Genomic DNA, 22,827 nt, shown 5'->3' with positions numbered 1-22,827 from the left:
AATTCTCCTGAGTGAAAACACACTCTCTCTGTGTGTCTCTCCCTCCCTCCCCGTCTCCACCAAAATCTGATTTGCATCCACCTCATATTCTGAATCTCTAATAAACGATGCAAACATAGAATGTTTGGTGGGACAATGCTAACACTTGGGAGTTGGCACATGGAACGTTAATCCCCCCCCCCGCCCCCCACAGCAAGTATCTGTGGGGATTGGTACACAGGGCAGGAAAATGCTTGATGGAGAAATGAGGTGGAAACATATTATTTCCTTCGATGTCCTTTGCTTAAAATAAAGATCTTTTCCAGCTAAAACGGGAAGTTAGATTTGGTAGCAGCTAGCAACTGACTGGATGGGGGTGGGGTACAGAATTCTACTCAGGTTCTGTGTGAGGAATGGCACACTCTAAAGCAGCTGCAGAATCACTGGTCCAAAGGCTTTTTCAGTTTTCTCTGAAAGAAAAACCAGGCAGATCAAACTAGGCCTCCCAGAAGAGAGGGGCCTGGTAAACGGTAAGCATCAGGGTATCCCGGACTGTCCCTCAAGTGCAGTGGGCGCCCAGACCAGGCCAGCCACACAGCAAAGTCCCCCCAGACCCGCTGAAACTGTTGACCAACAGCCTGAGCCTGACTGGTGCCAGGGAGAAAACTACATGTTGACACTGCAGAAATCAAACTTCTTGGATACAGGAAAAAAAAAAAAAAAAAAAGGTCAGAAAATCCAAACGGCTTAGTGTTTTACTGAGGTTTTGATTTAGAGGTTTTGGGTCATGAAGTCCGACAACATTTAGCCACGAGACCGATTATGCTACTTTATTTCATACATCCCAGTGTATGAATTAGTAACAGAAATTAGTGCGTGTTTTTCCAAGTAAGTGAACAGAGAGCCATTTTTCATTGTGTGTTTGATAGTGTACTGACTCCAAGGTCTGTGAATGTAATACTAGATTTGATAAGGTTTCCCAAGGGGTGCTAGTTAAGAGAACAAAGTTTCGTGCTGCTGCGGATTACATTTTCTGATGCCATTCAATGCAAGTTCAATATTAAAGAAAAAGAGAATTTTCTAATTCAACCAAGAATGCATGGTCAAAGCATTCGAGTATCAAATGATACTTGAAAGTACCATGGGCTACAAGGGCCAAACATTTTATTTTGTAATGTACTCAAGACAAAACTGCATGTGTACCCTGTTCTTACATAAAAGGTCTTTCTATGTCTCAATGCCCAGAAATTAAGAGAAAAGATTCTGAGAGAAATCAACTAAAATATTCAATGTCTGCTATATATAAAAACAGACTCTGTCTTAGAGTCAATAATATTAAAGCTGCAAAGGGACCAAACTGATCACTGAAATGAATTTGAGAATTTGTTCACTCAGTCTTGGTATAGTTGCATTTGGGGTCTCCTCTGAAGCTGCAAAGATGGCAATCCAGAACTATTAAAAGCAGCATTATTTTACACAACAGGCAGTTAGCATTTGTGTTACTGTCCCCAGGGGGTAAAGACAGAACATAAATATAAGAACATTGATTGAGTGCTTTACTACGCATAGGTCACAAGAAGAAATGTTTTTTTACGTTGATTATCTCATTTATTTCTCAGCGCCTACATGCCAGGTTCTCTTATTATCACTATTTTACCGATGAACAAATTAATGAAGTTTAACTGACTGACTTGCCCCCAGTCAGAGATTTGAAGACAGGCAAGCTGACTTTTGATATCATGCTTCTAAAGGCACTGTATAAGTTTAAATAAACCTAAGTTTAGGAACAACACAATTTCATGAAGGAACTACGCATGCATGGACGGGAATCCACCAGGGCACAGCACTGTAACTGACGATCAGTAGTGGGCTTGCAGGCCAGCACGTGCATCTTCTCCCAGCTCCACAGGAGACACCAGTCTTGGAAGCTTGAAAGTGACCGTGGTGAGAATATATACCACAGAAAACAGCAAAGAATACACATAGGTGTTCTCTTCCTGCCAGCCCCCAACTCCCACCCCAGTAGTTAACTGTTTATCAGCACCTCCCCCTATTTGTCGCTCAGTCGTGTCCAACTCTTTGAGACCCCACGGACTGTAGCCCACCAGGTTCCTCTGTCCATGGGATCCTTCAGGCAAGAATACTAGACTGGGTTGTCATTTCCTTCTCCAGGGGATCTTCCCAACCCAGGGATAGAACCCGGGTCTCCAGAATTGCAGGCATATTCTTTATCGTCTGAACTATAGGGAAGTCCCATTTATCAGCACACCAAAGCTTAAATGCTTAATTTGTTAAATTACTCATCTCTCTTATAAAGTACCTTGTCAGAGAAAACACTGGTCTGGGAAAAGCACAGAATCTGGAAACACTTCTATATTCAACCTACGTTTAACTGCTTAGATGGTATTATCTATCCATAGTAGAAAACCAAGGGATGATTCTAGAACTCACTATAGATTACACTTCTAACTTCTTAGGATTTTGCTGCTGCTGCTAAGTCTTCAGTCGTGTCCAGCTCTGTGCGACCCCATAGACGGCAGCCCACCAGGCTTCCCCGTCCCTGGGATTCTCCAGGCAAGAACACTGGAGTGGTTTGCCATTTCCTTCTCCAATGCATGAAAGTGAAAAGTGAAAGTGAAGTCACTCGGTAGTGTCCAAATCTTAGCGACCCCATGGACTGCAGCCTACAAGGCTCCTCCATCCATGGGATTTTCCAGGCAAGAGTACTGGAGTGGGGTGCCATTGCCTTCTCCATCTTAGGATTTTAGCCATGTTTAAAAGGAACTGCAATTCACACCCCAGACTTCTACTTCTATTTAAACACTCATATCTCATCAGTCATCAAGTCAGGCCTACTCTGACTCCTAACCAATCTCCATTCCCTCCCTTTCATCCATACCACAGTCCAGGCAGGCCTTGGGTACCGCCCTCACCCTGCCCCACTCACCACCTACTTCTCCCCTGCCTAACACCACAGAGTGCATTTAAACGTCCGTGACACACAATAATAGATCACTTCATGCCTCGTTCCCATCTTTTGCCTAGGAGACCTGGGCTTGCCTTAATCTTTGGAGTCCAAGCTCAGGTGCCTGAGCTCAAGGAAGCCCTGAGGCTGCCTGACTGCATCTGAGGATACTTCTATCACAGAACTTACTGTCACATTTCAGATGCCTGATTTTTACCTGCCAACCACTCGGAAAGGCCAAGCACTAGCTCTTTCAAAGTGCCTGGCAAAGAACAGGTACTCAATTAAGCAGATTTTTTTGTTTTAAGACAAGTGAAACAACAACATGAATAAAAGCACAGAAGAACCCTCCTACACTGTAGGTGGGAATGTAAGTTTGTGCAGCCACTGTGGAAGTCCCCTAAAAAAACTAAAATACAGTTGCCATATGATCCAGCAGTCCCATCCCTAGGCATGTATCTGGACAAAACTCTAATTTAAAAAGATACATGCAAGCTCTATGTTCATAACAGCATTATACAAAATAGCCAAGACATGGTAACAATCCTAATGCCCATTGACAGACCAACAGATAAAGAAGATGTGTTACATTCGCACAATGGAATACCACTCAGCCATAAAAAAGGACACTTGTAGCAACACGGGTGCAACTCGAGATTATGGTACCAAGCGAAAAAGACAAATACACAGGATATCACTTACAGGGGGAATCTAAAATATGACCCAAATGAACCTCTCTATGAAACAGAATCAGGGACATAGAGAACAGATTAAAGGTTGTCCAGGGGGAGGGGGTTGGGGGAAGGATGAGTGGGAGGTTGAGGTTAGCAGACATAGGCTGTTACATATGGAATGGTCAAACCACAAGGTCCTACTGTATAGTGCAGGGATCTAGACTCAATATACTATGACAGACCATAACAAAAAAGAATATGAAAAGGAACGCATATATATGCATATGCATGTATAACTGAATCATTTTGCTGAACAGCAGAAATTAACACAACATTAGAAATCAACTACACTTCAACAAAAAAAATGAATAAAAGCATAAAGCAACCACTAGATTGTAACTATACACACAAATCAAAATATAAAAGTGAAAAATCATGAAACTGAGTATTCATCACCTGATTCTGATAACTACTACTTAAGGGAGCCCATCTCAGTTGATTCTTTCCATTTTAAAAATAACTTGATGATAATATAGATGTAAACAATTTGGCTTTATTTATCTATTTTTTATTAGAAAATTTTGTGAACTAAGTATTCTTGTAAGTTAAACCAGGAACTTTCCTCTGTGATTTCAAAAGCCATTCACTTCTAATGAACTATTACAAAAGCAATTGATGAGGTACATTTGTTGCTCACATGATGCAGACACTCTCAACACGGACCATAACCCACCCAGTCCTGGCAGATCCAGATCTGCTAACCTCTCCCCTCGCTTCTTCAATTTAATGAACAGTCAGAGCCAACAAATCTCCTCCCAGGAGCCTGCCACTGGTTCTTCTCCCAGACTCTGGGCCCCAAAGAGAGATTTGTCATTGCTTAAACAAATTTTACAGATGTAATAGATACAGTAATAAAGAAAACAGAGCTTTTATAAAACAAAGTTGACAGAGCAGAAAGCTCTGTCTCTATAATGGGACGTACGTTGGTGCGTTCTAGGCGGCTTGTGTGTACCAAAGGGAAAGAGACAATGAAGCTTAGGAAGCATGAAATGACAGCCTTCTTTGCCTTTCAGGGAACATAAATTTTATTTGCTGAATGTAAATCTTAAAGCTGTGGTTTTCAATCTGCATGTGTGATCACTAGAAACTGATTTCAAGGAAATATGCAATTATTTAACTTACTGCTCCGCATGCAAATCCAGGGTCACAGATTCATGATTATTACTGGTGGAAGACTCGGGTAATGTTTTGAGTGATGTTTTTCCAGGTGTGATCCTTGTTGGCACAGATGACATCATCTGCCCCTTGGTTAGCGTTACTGGAAGTGGTACAAGCATCATTTGTCCTCAACAAGGAGCCTATGACTTCTAATAGGAACCTGCCTGGTGCCAACTGGAACACAGAATGATGGTTTTCTTTCCCAGTGAACATCTCCCTGTTCCCCCAATAACACAAATAGTTTCTTTTAAAATGTTACGTCTTTAGGCAGTTTGGGAGATGTGCCTGGTTCTTCATACAAGGCAGATGGATACCAACCTCTTCCACATTCTTCATAATATAGTAAAGGCAGTTCCCTCCGCCCCAGAAGACTGGTAACTCACTTTGACTAGTCTCTACAACTCAAACGATCAACATATAAACTGGGTTTGCTCGTGTGTTTTAATGGGCTTATCAGATTGTGGCGTTTAATACTGAATTCTAGTTAATTAGTTAATTAAAATAGCCTGATTTTATGTGAAGGCATATTTTTAATAGAAATGTTATAAGTATATGTAAATCATGGTATGCAGGCAAATATCCTACAAAGTAGAACAACCAGAACAAATTATAAAAACTGCTATTCTAAAAAATGGACACAACAGCAATATAGAAATGCCAGTAATCGACACGAGTGAATACGGTCAAGGCGGATGCAGAGGGTGCCATGAGGAGAGAGGATGATAGACACGTAAACTTTTATTTACTTTAATATGAATCAGCAATTCAACTGAGAATGCAAGTTATTTATAATCAATCCTCCAAGATCATTTTTACTTAGGGTCCACTCACAATCCCTTCATAAATTAAAAAAAGGAAATTTACTGACATGAGTTTGGGGGCTGGAAAGGGGGCAATAAACATTTACCCATGAAGCACTGTTCCCACTCACAATCCCTTCAGAAACTCAAGAAAGAACTTAACTGACATGAGTTTGGGGGCTGGAAAGGGGGCAATAAACATTTACCCATGAAACACTGTTCCCAACGACACCGGTTCTACGCCTCTTCCTGTAGGTTACATTGCACACAACCCACAGGAAAGCTGTCTGACAAGCACTCAAAGTGGCCTCCTGGGAGCCAGTGTTCATTCACTGCAGATCCCAAGAGCAGGCATTCCCTGACCATGGCATCTCTCTCTGCTCATGGTCACCCAAGCATGCTGGAAGGTCTTGCTGTCAAGACACCTGCTAGCCTGGCACAACTGTCAGAAAGGACACTGATAACATTAACATTGCTCTTAGTAACTGTAAGAGAACCCACAGGAATAAGGGTCTTCCTATCTTCTAGGTAGAATCCCACATTTTAGAGACTATGCTGGCAGGCTAATGAAGAATACTACTGTCTTTGCCTACAACAAATATTACAACACTCGGGACTGTACTTTTGTTTGCCTGTACATTTAACAAGTGCATTTTGTGCTGAATATATTTCAGCCACTATTTTAAATGTCTTACAGAACTGTATGACTCAGCAATCCCACTACTGGGGATAAACCCTGAGGAAATCGTAATTCAAAAAGACACATGTACCCCAATGTTCACTGCAGCACTCTCTATAATAGGCAGGACATGGAAGCAACCCACATCAATCAACAGATGAATGGATAAAGCAGATGTGGTGTGTGTACACCACGATGGAACAGTACCCAGCCATAAAAAGGAACAACACTGAGTCATTTGCAGAGATATGGGTGGACCTGGAGTCTGTCATACAGCGTGAAGTAAGTCAAAAGGAAATACATACAGTATATTGATGCGTATATATGGAATCTAGAAAAATGGTACAGATGAACCTATCTGCAGGGCAGAAATAGAGGTGCAGATGTGGAGAATGAAGTTGTGGACACAGGGGAGGCGGGGCAGACAAACTGAGAGGGTAGCACTGACAGATATACCTTATGACATGTGAAATGGTAATACAGTGGGATAGTAATATAGTAACATAGCGGGAAGCTGCTATATAGCAGAGGGACCTCCGCTCAGTGCTCCGTGATAACCTAGATGGGTGGAACGGGGGAGGGGGGGTTCAAGAGGGAGGGCCCGTATATATTCTCATAGCTGATTCAATTTGTTGTACAGTTAGAAACTAACATAACACTGTAAAGCAATTATACTACAATAAAAAAAAGAATATGTCTTACGGATACTTACTCATTTAATCCTCCTATGAAACACAGTATGTTGGGGGGAGGGCACTAGGGGGAGAGGCGTAGTATATTCATCTCCACTAAAAGGACAGACTGGGGCATCAAGCAGGCAGTGAGTGAGTTACTGCCCAAGGTCACACAGGCAGTAAGCTGTGGAACTGAGAACTGGAACCCAGGGGGTCTGGCTCAGTTTGTGACAATGACCCAATGTCCCCATATACACTGGGACAGAGGATGAACACCGACCCTCGAGTCAAGGGGTTTACCTTTTGCTCTAGTTTATTTTGGGCTTCCTTGCTGGCTCAAATGGTAAAGAATCTGCCTCAGGAGACCCAGGTTCAATCCCTGGGTTGGGAATGTCCCCTGAAGAAGGGAATGGTAACCCACTCCAATATTCTTGCCTGGAAAATCTCATGGACAGAGAAGCCTGGTGGCGATAGTTCAGAGTTGTAAAGGGTTGGACATGACTGAGCAACTGATACTTCCACTTCACTTATTTATTTTATATAATGAGTTTCATGGTATCATATCCTGAATTCTCAAAAAGGTCATGCAATTTTCAAGCACAAAAGAATCTTGAAGATCACTTGTTCCAAACTTGCTCTCTGTATGGAGAAGGAAACTAAGACTCCAGAGACATTACATGTCTGGTCCCAGCTTCCAAGACAAAGGGGAACAGAGGCAAAACCATAACTGAGTTTCCAACATCCTTCCCTTCCAGTAATCCTCTGTATCCACACACAAGCACTCAAGGTGAGCAGCAACAGGATGCCAGTCAACAGGCTCTCAGCGCTTCTCCAGCGAGCAAAGGGTCCCTTCAGGGCCCATCACACAGCTGAGTGGTCTGACCACCAGCCAAGAGCCACTGCAGGATTTTGCTCCAGTGAGACTAACACTCATCCAAGAGATTAGAAATTGCTTTGGAGGAGTGGGACGATCAAGAAAAGGACTCTGAAGTTGGGGCAGAGAAAAACCTGGAGCATGAGCAATAACCAAAGTCTTGTGGTAAGGGACATGGGAACAAGAGACTCCCCTTCTCATTTAACGACGCCTAAACACACATGCACACGTGCTACCTGCTGAGTGAGTGATGTCAAAAATAACATTACAAAATAGAGTTTATCTAAACTTGCACTGAGAACCTTTTGTTCTACTTGCTTTATTTTATCACAGGGTTCAAAAGTAGCCAATGAAGGCTGAAAGCCTGGGGCTGCATCCCAAGCATTTGCTGTCTTTGCTTTAGAAAAGGAGGTGTTCTCAGGATGGCTGGCAGTCAGTCACTACACCTTCCTGGCCTGTGGAGACGGTATGTGGCCAAGACGTCTAGCAAGAATGGGTGGGCAACACACGATACCTAAACCAAACGGAGTGTAAGCTACCATTAAACTCCACAGAGCAGCACTATTCACAATAGCCAGGATATAGAAGCAACTCAGGCGCCCCTGATCAGTCAGCCATAAAAAAGAACAAAATTCTGCCATCTGCAGCAATGTGGATGGACCTAAAGAATATTATGCTTAGTGAAATAAGGCAGACAAAGACAAACTACTGTATGATATCACTTAAGTGAGTATATATGCAAACCAGAAACAGACTCACGAAAACTAGTGGTTACCAAAGAAGACGGGGATAAAGTCCGGGTATGGGATTAAGAGACACCAACTACTACATACAAACACACAGGAAACAAAGCAATGTTGTGTAACACAGGGAATTATAGCCATTGTCTTTTTGTAATAACTTTTAATGGCGTATAATCTATAAAAACACTGAATCACTATGCTGTATACCTGAAACTAAAGTAATATTGTAAATCAACTACACTTCAGGTTTTTGTTTGTTTGTTTGTTTTTTAAAGGAATCAAGGTTCCAATTTTGGAGGAAATATAGGGCAGGTTTCTGATTGGACTACAGAGAAATCCGTCAATCTCTACACACACACCCCCAAGATGATAGATACGGGTTTCAAACCCAGGCTAATCACATTCTATATTTTTTCCCCCAGACTCCCAGGATAATACAAATCCCCCTGAGTGCTTATTAAAAATACTGATTCCTACCACTACTCATGCTCTAAGCATGCGAGGTGATTCTTACCAGAGAAACTAGGCTAACAGACTTTCAAGAAAAACGCTCATCAAACAAAAAAAGATATACATAAACCATGTTGAGTTTTACTAGGAAAGAAACGGGGCATAATGATTTTGATTAATTACTTTCTGACATTCTGAGGCAGGAGGTATTATGTTATTCCTTTGGGAAAAGTCACCAAGGAGCTTGGAATGAGGCTGAGAACTTTTTATCTGCCTGAGCCCTTTGACAGGAGTATTAATACAACAGCTTAACTCGGTTTAAAGCAAGAATTATTTCACCATCCACACTAATCTCCTCTGGCAAGAGGCAGAATTCTGCTATGGCTACTCACAAAGGATGATGGAGCCCGGCAATCCTTTCTTCACTGAGGGGAATTTGGGGCTTTTCAAAATATTAATATAAGCTCACTTATTAAGATAAAATGATGTGCTAAAAGTACTGGAAATTCTCACACAGGAACAGCTATTTTTTTTTCTTTTCTTCATAAAAACAATCTATAATTAAGGGTATCCATTTTCACATCCTAGCCTCAAATATTAACATCATGATATGCTAATGCTACATACTGTATGCTCTTTAATCAGAGGTCAAAAAAGTGGACAGGTGCTGTGCAGATCAAAAATAAAGTGCAGTTTAGAGGCAATGCCAATAGCATTGTTATAGGCAGGATGTTTCTGCCAGAGATACAGTGTTGGTCGCTCAGTCGTGTCTGATTCTGCAAACCCATGGACTGTAGCCTGCCAGTCTCCTCCGTCCATGGGATTCTCCAGGTAAGAATACTGGAGTGGGTTGCCATTCACTTCTCCAGGGGATCTTCCCAACCCAGGGATTGAACCTAGAGATATAGGCTTACCTGAGGTAGGTTTGGCTGAGTGCAGCTTCTAACTCCCACCTACTCACCCAACCTCAGAATTAGAGTTAAGCAGGACCCTTTTCATTAAGTATATCAAAGTTCTTTTCTTTGAAAAGGATGAGAGAGAGAGAGTGAGGGAAGAAAAGAGAATAGAGTAGAAAAGAAAGGAAAAAAGGGGGGGGATGAAGAAAGCGAAAAGAAGCAAACAAGCTTGCCTTTCTACACTGCTCCACCACAAAAACCTCTTGTGAGGTCTTCAAAAATAACAATTCAGCAAAAAGTGACAGCAGAGCAACCACTGAGGCAACCCTTCTAAGTCCTTTTCAAAAGGCTGCTTTCAGGGAATCAATTTTCAATGTTGTTTCAGTTATTCTCAGATAGAAAACTTTCTCCCCCCTCCTCTTCTCCTTTGGAAATTTGGTAACCATAGTTTCTGTATCCTGCTGAGACTTGATATGTAGAGCTGTATTCTACCTGCTATTAAGCTGCTGATAGCAGTGTTTCTGTTGCAATTTATGAGCAATGTCAGTTGAAGGCAGAGAGTATTGTACACACTATATTTTCCCAGCTGGAGATCTCCGTGAATGGAAAGCAAAAACATGAATACACATGCATTGTGAGCTTGAGGGAATAAAAAGGCAGGGAAAAAAAGTCAGCAGGCTAAAATCAGGTGGGTGGTCCTGATTATAAACCAAGTAGATAATAAAATATTCAAAGGAAGCTCTAACTAAATAGTCAGGAAATGGAGACATACGACATAGTGCAAAACCCAAAAAAGTCGTTTTTCTGCCTATATGTCTCCCACTCAATTCTTAGAATTGGTGATGCGCCAAGACTCACCTGACCCCCTGGGGTTTTCAAACAACTTGCCATAACCAAAAGGTCATTTGAAACCATGGAAACAAATCCCATTACACATTAAGTTTCTGAGAATGACTTTAGCCTGCAGTTACTACAATGGATCCAATCCCCAACCTTCTCTTCTAAATGCCTCAACTCACAAGGTACCTCAAGAGTCAAATTTATCTCTCTGCCCTTAACCAAAAGTATTTCAGAAGAAAAGAGAAACTGGGTTTTATTTTTGTGATTAAGCAACAGACACGTTAGGCTTCTTTATCATGGAGCACACAAAAAAGATAACAGGGCTCCTAAAGGCTCAATTCTACAGAGAAAGCAAGGGTCCGATAATGATTCCAGAAATTACCCAGGAAAATTATTTTAAAAAACAGGAAAATAACTTTTCCCCTAATACGCTAGAGAAATACAACATAAAATATTAATAATTAGCACCTTGTTAGATAAACTTGATTGGCTTGTATCAGTTGTTCCCATTAGAACTACGGGGGGAAAGTTTTTATAAGGACCATACTGTGCTCTGACCCCTAAATATAGTGATTCAGTTCATCTGCGTCCTAGGACTAGCACTTTTTAAAAAACACAATTCTAAGGACTTTCCTGGTAGTCCAGTGGACTAAGATTCCGCAATCCTGATTCAGGGGACCCAGGGTTCAATCCTCGGTCAGCGAACTAGATCCCACGTGCCGCAACTAAGAGTTCATATACCAAAACTAAAGATCTTGCAGGCTGCAGCTAAGACCCAGCGCAGCCCAATTAATTAATTAAAAAAACAACAACAAAAAACCAAACACGATTCCAGTATCCTTTCTCATATGAAAACAACCAATCTCAGAGGAATAAATCAAACTATGCCCTCAGTAACATCAGTAGGCTAGAATGACTTGTAAAATGGGAAACTGTTTCCAGTACAAAAGGAAAAATGCATGCAAAATAAATAACCACAAAAAGCAAAAGGATCATTCACTTATTTTCACTGGAACATAGGTTAAGATTTTTCCTAAGCTAACACTGGAGCAGCTCTTCAATCAAGGTGTTCAATTGTCTTCCTAATCAGAATTTAATGTTTTTGATTCAAACATCTCTCTGTACCAACAATATAAAATAAAAATACCAAGTCTGCTGAATTTATCAAGCCCAGAGCTAAACCAGAAGAAAAGTAATTACCATTTAAATAGCAACATGAAGTTCTTTGAAGGAACAGCCTTTGATGTTAGCATCTTGAATACTAAATGGCAAAAAATTTCAGATCTTAACATTGTTCAGAGGAACCCCCCCCCCAAACTAAATATATCTCCTAGAAGTTCTTTCATCAGAAAAAGCAAGAACCCGACTCATTTATCATAGGCTCATACTCAGGACATAGTGACAGCAGGGAAGTCCTACTAAATTAAGGTGACTTTAAGAAGAAAAAAAGGAAGAGGAAGTACAGTGGACTGGCTTCTAAAATGGCAGAAAAAAATTTAACAAGAGAGACTAGGCACAAGCAGCTAATAAATTTCTGGAGCCCCAATATCCAACAAAGGGGAACTAACTGTAGCATCTATATCTACATGTCGTCTCAAACCCCACCATCAATGTGAGTGAGCCCACCTGTGCATCTTTCAAATGGATTCTGCACAAAGTTGAGAATATTTGTCATTATTAACTTCTGTCTCTTAATTCACACAGGGAGGGATATCTTTTTCTACAAATGTATTACAAATCTCTTACAAATGACTAGAAACACCAGGCAGTATGATGTATTATATACATCTTTCACTCTTAATTATCATGCAATTGATTAACCAGTTGGTAGATAAAACAGGCTGCACATTATTCAGACACTGCAAAACTTTCATACGTATCCTCCAACCACAAGAGCTGTTCTTTTCATTTCTAGTGGCTCACACAATGCTAGGCAGGTAACAGATTTTGGGCAATTCTACTGAAGATTCTTGGCTTTTCAACTTTGCTTGTTTATTTGTTTTTAATAATAATAGTATATTTGTGCTCAGTCACTCAGCCGTGTCCAACTCTTTGCAACTCCATGGACTGTAGCCAGCCAGGCTCCTCTGTCCATGGGATCCTCCAGGCAGGAATGCTGGAGTGGGTTGTCATGCCTTCCCCCAGGGGATCTTCCCAACCCAGGGATCGAACCCAGGTCTCCTGAATTGCATGTGGATTCTTTACTGTCTGAGCCACCAAGGAGGCCCAATAGATTATCTCCAAAAGACCAAAATCATATAAGTGAAATGGACAAAACACAAACCAGACAACAGCAGCAAACTTCAAAAAGGTAGGGTGGGGCAGGGCGGAGAAGAGGGCAGAGGAGAAGGTCATCACCTACAACCAGATTTTTCCCTTGGCTTTGGTTTTATTTATTCATGACATCCTTACTCGTTATAATCAACATTTAAGAATCTGCCATATTCCTATGATCAAACATTCACCTCTGAATAGGTTTTTTTATTTCAGACTTCTGCAGCATCTAGTTTCTGGTTATTTATCTTAAAAAAGGAGAGCAACTGTTCAATTAAATTACAAAATTGACACTTTTTCCTGCTTATATACATTTCCCTAAATCTTACAAACATTTGCTTTCATTCTTCCTAAGATAGTGAGTGCCTACAAAGAAGATTTTATTGAGAGGCAAACCAAATCAATTATAACCAAATTCACTCAGAACTATAATATGGTAATAGGCCATGTTTCCCAAACTTGCCTGATCATAACACCACCTGGGGAGCTTGGGGTTCCCAACCATTCCTCTGGAGATTCTGGGTGGAGGGGGTCTGCATTTTGTTATGCAATTCAGGTACATCTTATTATCAGGCAAAGTTGCATAGATCTTTCTGGGTCTCGTGCTGTGTTCAAGCAGCCCACAGTTCAGTGCTGAAGGTTCCAAAATGCTGCGCATTAGAATCACCTGAGTGGTCTTTTAAACCACCCCCCCCTGCAAAGCCCACCCCAATTCAAATGAGAACCTCTGGGAGTGGGCTTCAAGCACAAGCATATTCGAATTTCCCCAGGTGACTCCAGTGGACAGCCATTTTTGTGAACTAATGACCTAGTGTAGCTTACTGCTTCTCAGCACTCAGTGCGGATCAGAAAAACCTGTGGAAAGTTACAAATTAACAAAAAAAAACAACGCCTAGACTCCATCTTAAACCAACTGAGTCAGAATCTCTGGACAGGAGACGTGAGCCATGGCATTTTCCCAAAATTCCTAAGATGATTTTAATGTGGAGTCTCGGCTTAGGCGGAGAAAAACAGGTCTAGTAGATTCTAAAGTTAATAATAATAATAAAAAAATTTTTAACGACTTAATAAAAACTTGTATCCAAACACCTTTTCTCTGCCAAGCACATGACTATGTTTGTCCAAGAGAATAAAAAATTCCAAAGAAAAGAGTCTCTCTTTTGAAGGAGAGCACAACTCAGCTGGTCAGATAAATAATACACTAAATGAACAAACAAGAGAATATTATGAACCATCAGTAAGGGCAGCATTTCTAAAACTCTGAATATATAAAACTGTTGGGAGAGGGAAATAAACATGTTTTGGAAGGGTCAGGTCATGTCAGCTAGGTGCCCCTGCCATTCAAAAGCAGGCAGACTCTTGATGAGAATTACTAAGGCTGATTTGGAGTTATGCGTTTGAGATAAACGAGTCTTATGGTGCCTTTCAACTCGACTGGTCCTTTTGTCTTTAAAGAGTGTTTTTCTACAGGAAAACTCTAAAAACGTTCCCAATTCAAGTTCCCTTCAACAACCTTAAGGGCGAATATGACTATGGCAGTTTACATAATGTCAGCAATACATACAATAATAATGGATCTTTCCCATTTTTAAAAAAGCAATTTTATATCTATTAATGTGTTTATCCTTGCTACATCTATAATCCCATTTTACAGATGAGAAAAATAAGTCCTAAGGAGCTTGCTGACTTGCTTAGAAGTCTCTTATCTCTACTAGAATATATTGCATGAGACTATAGCCATGCTTTACTCACAAATATCCCTAGTCAATCTGTTATTTAAGGAAAATTCATTCACTCAACCCAATTTTATGCCCCTTACGTGTGCTGGGCACTACGGGTGCTTGGAATACAGCAGTCAGCAAGATAGACTCCATCCACATACCAAGTGAGACAAAACACAGAATAACCAAACAAGCAGCTACAATTTTAGGTACTAAGTCCCTGAAGAAATAATGCAGTACAAGGGTTTAAGAAGTGACAGCAGAGAAGTTAAGTTTAGGGATGGGAGTCAAGGAATGTTACCGTAGGGAAGTAAAATCTGAGCCCAAATCAGAAGGGCATTGAGAGCTGGCCATGCATAAGACCTGGGAAAAGAAGGCTTTGCACAGAGAACAAAGGGAGGTAAGGCCCTTGGGAAGCAACATGAGGCTACAGAAGACACCCAGAGTTCTTTCTATTCAACACAGCATCTCTGGGAATACATACTTGAAGAGCGGTGCATATTTACAGAGGACCTAGTATGTTCTCAGTTTTATGCGAAGTTGAAGAGATGCCACCAGAGGCCTTTAGTGAGGTCACTGGAGACTTGTAACCAGAACACCTGGTGGCAAGTGCTTACAATAAATGCCCCATGAATCCAGGCAAGGGAGGTGAAGATAGCGCCCATAAATGAAGCAGGTATTTCTTGTTGGTTTTCTTTTCTTAACATTTGTCTTTCTGATCTTAAAATTCCATTTGACTCTTCAAGCTGCAGTTTTAACAAACATTAATGAAAGGCCTTTTGTAGCAACAAGGACTTTTATCTGGACCACTTTTAAGAGCATAGAAATAAAGCTACTGTTCTTTCATACTGCTGTGTAAATACAGGTCTTTCTTTGAAGTATGTAATAAATGGTCATTTTATAATCTAAAATACCTGGAATACTTTGTGGCATACCCTCTCAGCAAAACAAATCTTAAAAAAAAAAAAAAAGCGTACTTTATAAAGTAGATTGGTTTGTTTTAAAACTTGCTTAGATAGTAAGAGACATGTACAAGAATGTTCACATGGAGAACATTTGAAATAGCAAAGAATGGGCCACAGTCCCAAAGTCCATGGGCACAGGAATGGATAAATAATAATGGTAAATTCAAGCAACTCGATACAGCAATGAAAATGAACTAGATCTTAACATTCAATGAAAACAGTAAGCTGAAAAAATATACTGTACATGATCCCACTTATATGAAGTTCAAAAACATGAAGAACAATGTATTAGCTAGAAATTCAGAAGGATGAAGGAAGATGTAGGCATAAAAAACAAAATATCCAGAAAAGTGGTTTTGTATAGAGAAGCAGAACCTGAGTGGGATACAGGAAGGGCTACCAGGGGTTTTCAAAAACTCAATGAGACCCTGATGCTGGGAAAGACTGAGGGCAGAAGGGGAAGGGGAACAACAGAAAAGACATGGCTGGATCAATAGACAGGAGTTCAAGCAAATTCCAGGAGATACTGGAGCACAGGGAAGCCTGGTGTGCTGTAGTCCATGGGGTTGCAAAGAGTCAGACATGTCTCAGTGACTTAACAACAACAAAACTACATTCTATTTCTTCATCTCAGTGACGGACATAAGCTTTCATGTTGTTCTTTATACCCTACGTATATATTTAAAACAGTATTTCCTATATATCTAACAAAACAAATTTTTAAAACTGAGCAAGGACTCAGATCATCTTTGCCCAAATGCAGCTCTGGCTTATTTCACATTTGTATATAAACGCCTTATTGGAAGTGTTAAGTTTAATATCCTTTCTTGAGTGATTCAGTGTGTTGATGAACATAGCCTCAAGAAAAGGAAAACACCTGAAAACCCAAGGCAAACAGTGAGTAGAAGCAGTTTTCCCTGAAAAGCCGTGGGACACTGGGGCTGGTCCCCCCTGACAACACAGGGCCGGTGTCCGGATCTACCCCAACCTGGCCCAGAGGCTGTGTGGTCCACGTCGGCGACAAGCGCTACCAAGGGGGCCTTCAACAGGAAACCAAGGATTAATTTCCCTGAGGCTCAGAGGCAAGAACTTCCAAAAAAGGGAAAAATCAAACTATTACATATCCATGCAAATCAAAATTCACAGGCTGGTGGCAGGCAGCCAACCCTACTATTTCAGGTCTGCTCGCCCATCTGCTTGGCCTGTTAACTGTCGGAAAATACAAGCAAATCGCTTCTTCTGCAACTAATTCTCAATAGGGCTCCTAAAAACCAGACTCCATGATGCAAGTTTAATAAGACAGAACAGCTTATTATGATCAATAAAGCACAGCCTTCCCGCAGTCCCGGAGCCAAAACCGGCTCCAATGCCTCTTCACTGGACACGGAGTATGAACACACACCATCCCTCCCAGCATCGTGGAAGGCCTGGGGCCAGACAAGGCTCCCACACCAGGAAGCAGCTCTGTCCTGATTCTCCTCCACACAAGAACCCAAAGGCCTTCTCATCCTGCAGATTTTATTAGCCCCAATATAGGGTAATTAATTTACTGCAGCCTCTTAATTCATAAATGGATCAAATAAAGCCCCACATGGCTTTTGGCAGCTAACCCTTACTAAATTATGGTGACTAGAAGTTTGTTCAAATGCAGCCTATAAGTCCAATGTGTCCCCCTCAGCTTGTAAAGTTCAATTAGAGAGTTCTTAGCTCATTGTGTGCCTTCAAGCTTCAAAGAAGGCATTATTCACGCATTTTCCATTGCCAAAGAAGGAAAGCTGGCAATGAAGCAATTCCTAGAATGTTGGTCCCAGTGTTACCAGGAAATGTTAAAAACGTCAACTCTCAGTACCCAAATAAATGCCTCCACTTTGGGACAAAATCTCAGTGAACTGTGAAAGGCTAAAATTAATCAAATTAACTTCAGAAATCCACATAATAATGAAAGTTCTGACCAAGAGTGTACAAACACAACCACCCACTGGAGTTTCTTTTTCTATGATCTCCTACTAAGCACCACTGGTGTGTTCCTGTAAAAGCCTGAACAGGCTGAAGGCTTAACCAGGGGCCAGAAAGGACATCTTGAAAGTGCCACCCCTACCACAATGGGCTATCATGTCAGTTCTAATGCTCGTATTTCCAACTGGGGGACAAAACCAGGGTGCAACCTGGTCAAGTTTGAATCTGACTCTGTTTGCTGATGTTGCATGGTGGTTGCCAGATGTGGGTGTTCTGGGACGCTGTCTACCTCAGGCAGGGCTGACAACAGCTCTACCCAGGAGAGCGGGCAACAACTTTCGCTCTGATGGTTCCCTTCCCAGCAGGTAAGTGACTGGACGCCAGCTGGCCTTCCCATGGGAGGTTCTGTGGTTGCCCTCAGATATGAAAACGGATTGGCGTGTTTTCCCAAGAGCACACCATTAACTCAGAAAAGTCCCAGGCGACAAATCTCCATAACTGTCTGCAAAAGAAGAATCTGGTGCTGCCAGCTCTGTAAACATCCCGCCTTTCCTATGGCCAAGCAGGAGACTTAGATGAAGGAGCAGGAAAACAATTCCACGGTGAGCTACCGCCATGGAGGCCAAGGCACTAAATCTTGAAGCTGAAAACAAATCTGCAGCTTTGTCTGCATCAAGCTGACCCTCTGAAAGGAGGCTTCTTTTCACTCCAGTATTACAAACTATGCTCCTCGAAGATAACACTTTACAGGATATAAAAATATGTCCTGCAGCTTACCTCCTGTCACCTTATTGACGGGACCTGCAGAACTGTGCAAAACCCATACAAGATTTCTCTGAGAGTCAACACGGGCTTGAGCCACAGGGAGAGGGGACGAGGGACAAGGGGTGGTTTTAAAGTCATGGGCTAAACTCTTCTCAATACTCGGTAATGGCTTATATGGGGAAAGGATCTAAAAAAAGAGTAGATATATAGACATGTATCACTTATACACTTTGCTGTACACTTGAAACTACCACATCGTCATAAGTCAACCATGCTCTAATAAAAATTATAAATAAATTTAAAAAAATAAAAATAAAGTCATAAACTGACTTGACCTCCTTTCTTTTCACCACACATTCATTCAGATAACACTTATTTACTGGTTGCTTGCCCATGTGCTGGGAACTAGGGACACAGGCACAAACCAGACAGACCAAAAACCTCCTCACAGTAAAATACTGATGTAATATTTACCATCAACTTTTAGAGTCTTTGCACTTGGTAACGAAGATAAGTATCCTTCATCATACAAAAGTAGTTGGACTAAAGGGAAAAGCTCCTTTCTAGGCTAAGAAGAGGAGAAGGCAACGGCAGCCCACTCCAGTACTCTTGCCTGGAAAATCCCATGGACGGAGGAGCCTGGTAGGCTGCAGTCCATGGGGTCGCTAAGAGTCGGGCACAGCTGAGTGACTTTACTTTCCCTTTTCACTTTCATGCACTGGAGAAGGAAATGGCCACCCACTCCAGTGTTCTTGCCTGGAGAATCCCAGGGACGGGGGAGCCTGGTGGGCTGCTGTCTATGGGGTCACACAGAGTTGGACTTAGCAGGCTAAGAAGAGAAACCTGAAAATTCAAGTAATTATATGTGGTTAGTCAAGTGAGCAGAGTGCTTCCAGAGACCCTTGGGGCGTGGTTCTACCACAGGACATGGCCATGGGACCTTGACTTTCATGGGGTGTCTTCAACACAGCTGTTCTTTGTAGAAGGACATACTTATGAGGCCTGTCTCAACTTCAGAGTTTTAGAGGTACAGATGTTAAAGGGTTAGGCAATACGAGGGGGGTAAGAGTTTTGCTACAAACACATGAAAGGAATTTCTGAAAAACCAGCTTGTGAACAATCCTTGTTGCTAAATATAGATAAAAAGAACGGAGTTCAAGCCCAGAATAATGATCCGGCCAGGACCCACAGGGAGGCGGAAAGAGCTGGGGTTAGGGGAGAATCTGTCCATTCCAAAAGCTACTGAATTTCTTTTGTTTAGATAACAAACAGCAAAACAAAAAAGACGGTTTGTTGTTTCATTTATATGCCACTGTTTTAGGTTTCCAAACTTCAAATCTATCTGAAAACCAAGCTTAATTAAAGCCCAGTTTGGGGGGAAAAAATAGGCCAAGTAAGCCATGACAATAACAAATTAAATGACGTGATCTCTCTATAGAAGTGATCATTATGATGGCACAATACAAATCAACTGAAATTATCTCAGTTTCAGACCACAAAATAAATGGCAGCTGCCAAGAAACTCAATAAAGGAACTTAAGGCTCTTTAAGAGTTTTCTCATCTGTATAATGGAGCTAATATTGTAGTTACTATTAAAAAAAAAAAAAACAGGAAGATGAGATTTTTTTTTATACAATGGAGAGTGAAACCGTCACCCATTTCCCCCTGAACTGGGCACCCCAAAAGCTGGTAGCCAAAAAATCAGAGAAGGCTTTTTTGGGGAAATTGATCAAATCAAGAGAAAAGGCAGCTGGGGAGTCCCCTAGAGAAAAGATACATCCAGCTCTCCCCACACCATCACAAAGGGACCCCCGAGCATGTGAAGCTTCAAACCAGCTTCTCAGTGTATCATTCAGACGCTGTCAGCCAAGAAACATCAGGCACCCAAGAAAAATCTCCAACACCAAAGAAAGAAGCCAAAACAAACACAAACAAAAAATGGAAATTAAATTAGAAACAACGCTAAGAGAAAAAGAGAAAAAAGAGAGAGGGAAAGGATAATTACTATCTTTAAGGAAAATGAGCAGACACTGCATTCATGAAACTAGAATAAGAGACTTTTAAATAAACAATTCCAGTAACAAAAAGAGCTTTTAGAAATGAAAATTATATGAGAACGGATTTCTCCTTCAATGAAAAAACTGAAAGATAAAGTTGATAAGATCTCCCCAAATCAGAAAACATATAAAAACCTATTAAGCCAGAGATCTGAAAAAGGAGAGAAAAGATCAGAAAAGGAGAAGATTGACATAGGGGGTTCAAACTTTAAATAAAGGAGCTCCAGAAACAGAGAGCATAGAAACAGATTTTACATCCTCTCCAAAGAAATAAATCTACAATACTTTCAACCCTACGGGGCCTGAGTTTCCAATGACAGGATCAAGTCCAGCACAAAACATAAAAGAAGGGTGTCATGGAGAAATGTCAGAATGCTAGGGACAAAGAGAAGATGAAGGCTTGGAATATGGGAGAACAAACAGGTGTCGCACAAAAGGACTCAAATAAGGATGGCGTGGAACATGTCAAAGACAACACTCAAAGTGATGGAACCACATCTTAACAGTCTTGAGAAAAAATTATTTTAACCAATTCTTCATTGAACCACTATGTCAATCAGGTGAGGGAGAAGGAAAATGTGCCCAAACATCAAGATTGCAAACATTTTACTTCCCATGAACCCTCTCTTAGGAAGCTATTGGGAGATGCGCTTCTCCAAAATGGGGACAACAACAAGAGGTGCAAAGATCTAGGAAACAGACTGTTTAACACAAGAGGTAAATGGAATGAATCTGCAGGATGGACAAGAGAAAGCTCTGATTTTCATACCTCTGCATAAAGTGTGAGCTATCAATCCAGACTTGAGCACAGCAGAAGACTCTCTAGACAGACTACTCGGAAAGATAAAATGTCTAGAAATGCTTGCTGTACATCAACAAACTGAGAAGCAGTTTATAATTCTGGCATGATAGTTAGTGATGAATTAGTGAAGGGCACATAGAACATTAAGCAAACAAAAAATAAGATAATTATTACCCCAGGAAGAAAACTGGATAAGGAAAGAGAGAGAATCATAGTACATGGCTGTGTTCTGATTAACATATACATAGCCATGATAACATTAATCCTGGCTACTGACCTAACCCAAAATTACTGTGGAGGGCAACTCCAAAAACTCTTGAGCGTTCTGCATGAATACATTTTTACGAATCTGCTAATGGCAGAAACTGAAGAGGAAATAAAAAGCCTCTTGATGAAAGTGAAAGAGGAGAGTGAAAAAGTTGGCTTTAACCTCAACATTCAGAAAATGAAGATCATGGCATCCGGTCCCATCACTTCATGGGAGATAGATGGGGAAACAGTGTCAGACTTTATTTTGGGGGGCTCCAAAATCACTGCAGACGGTGACTGCAGCCATGAAATTAAAAGACGCTTACTCCGAAAAGTTATGACCAACCTAGATAGCATATTCAAAAGCAGAGACATTACTTTGCCGACTAAGGTCCATCTAGTCAAGGCTACGGTTTTTCCAGTGGTCATGTATGGATGTGAGAGTTGGACTGTGAAGAAAGCTGAGCGTTGAAGAATTGATGTTTTTGAACTGTGGTGTTGGAGAAGACTCTTGAGAGTCCCTTGGACTGCAAGGAGATCCAACCAGTCCATTCTGAAGGAGATCAGCCCTGGGATTTCTTTGGAAGGAATGATGCTAAAGCTGAAACTCCAGTACTTTGGCCACCTCATGCGAAGAGTTGACTCATTGGAAAAGACTCTGATGCTGGGAGGGATTGGGGGCAGGAGGAGAAGGGGATGACAGAGGATGAGATGGCTGGATGGCATCACCGACTCGATGGACATGAGTCTGAGTGAACTCCGGGAGTTGGTGACGGGCAGGGAGGCCTGGCGTGCTGCGATTCACGGGGTCGCAAAGAGTGAGACACGACTGAGCAACTGAACTGAACTGAAACAGATAGGTATTAGAACCATTGCAGCTAAGAGAATAAAGGAGAAGTTTTAATAAGAATATTATAAATGTTTCTTGATTTAGGCAACTGAGCCTTCCAGAAAATCTTAATAAGCACAGTATTTTGTATGAAGTATAAAATATTCCTTCTGTTTAGTTATCTTGGGGGATTAAAAAGGCACACAGCATCTCAACATGCATTTTTTCAGTTGGGTACTCTCACTCAAAATACTTTTCACTATTCAAGTAACCAAAACACAAAAAGAAGTTCACATGCAACAGAAAAGGCTTTGGCTGCCTTCTTTGAAAACTGACCCTCTTTGGGGTTCTAACTAATCTCATTATGCTTACCAACAGGCCTGGCACTTCTGCTATTCCTTGTCACTTTTCATTCA

The 22,827-nt window shown here is 41.3% G+C and overlaps 1 protein-coding gene across 5 annotated transcripts in view; it reads right to left on the bottom strand.

Annotated features, from left to right (window-relative positions):
• The window catches only part of ZNF608 (zinc finger protein 608), a 108,153-nt gene that overhangs the window by 24,319 nt on the left and 61,007 nt on the right, over positions 1-22,827 (bottom strand). The gene's annotated exons all lie outside the window — the stretch shown is intronic.

The sequence above is a fragment of the Ovis aries genome, chromosome 5 (genome assembly GCF_016772045.2).
Source record: "Ovis aries strain OAR_USU_Benz2616 breed Rambouillet chromosome 5, ARS-UI_Ramb_v3.0, whole genome shotgun sequence".
NCBI classification, from domain to species: domain Eukaryota; kingdom Metazoa; phylum Chordata; class Mammalia; order Artiodactyla; family Bovidae; genus Ovis; species Ovis aries.
The sequence above is the reverse complement of the archived record's forward strand: the minus strand, read 5'-3'. Positions and strand labels throughout refer to the sequence as shown.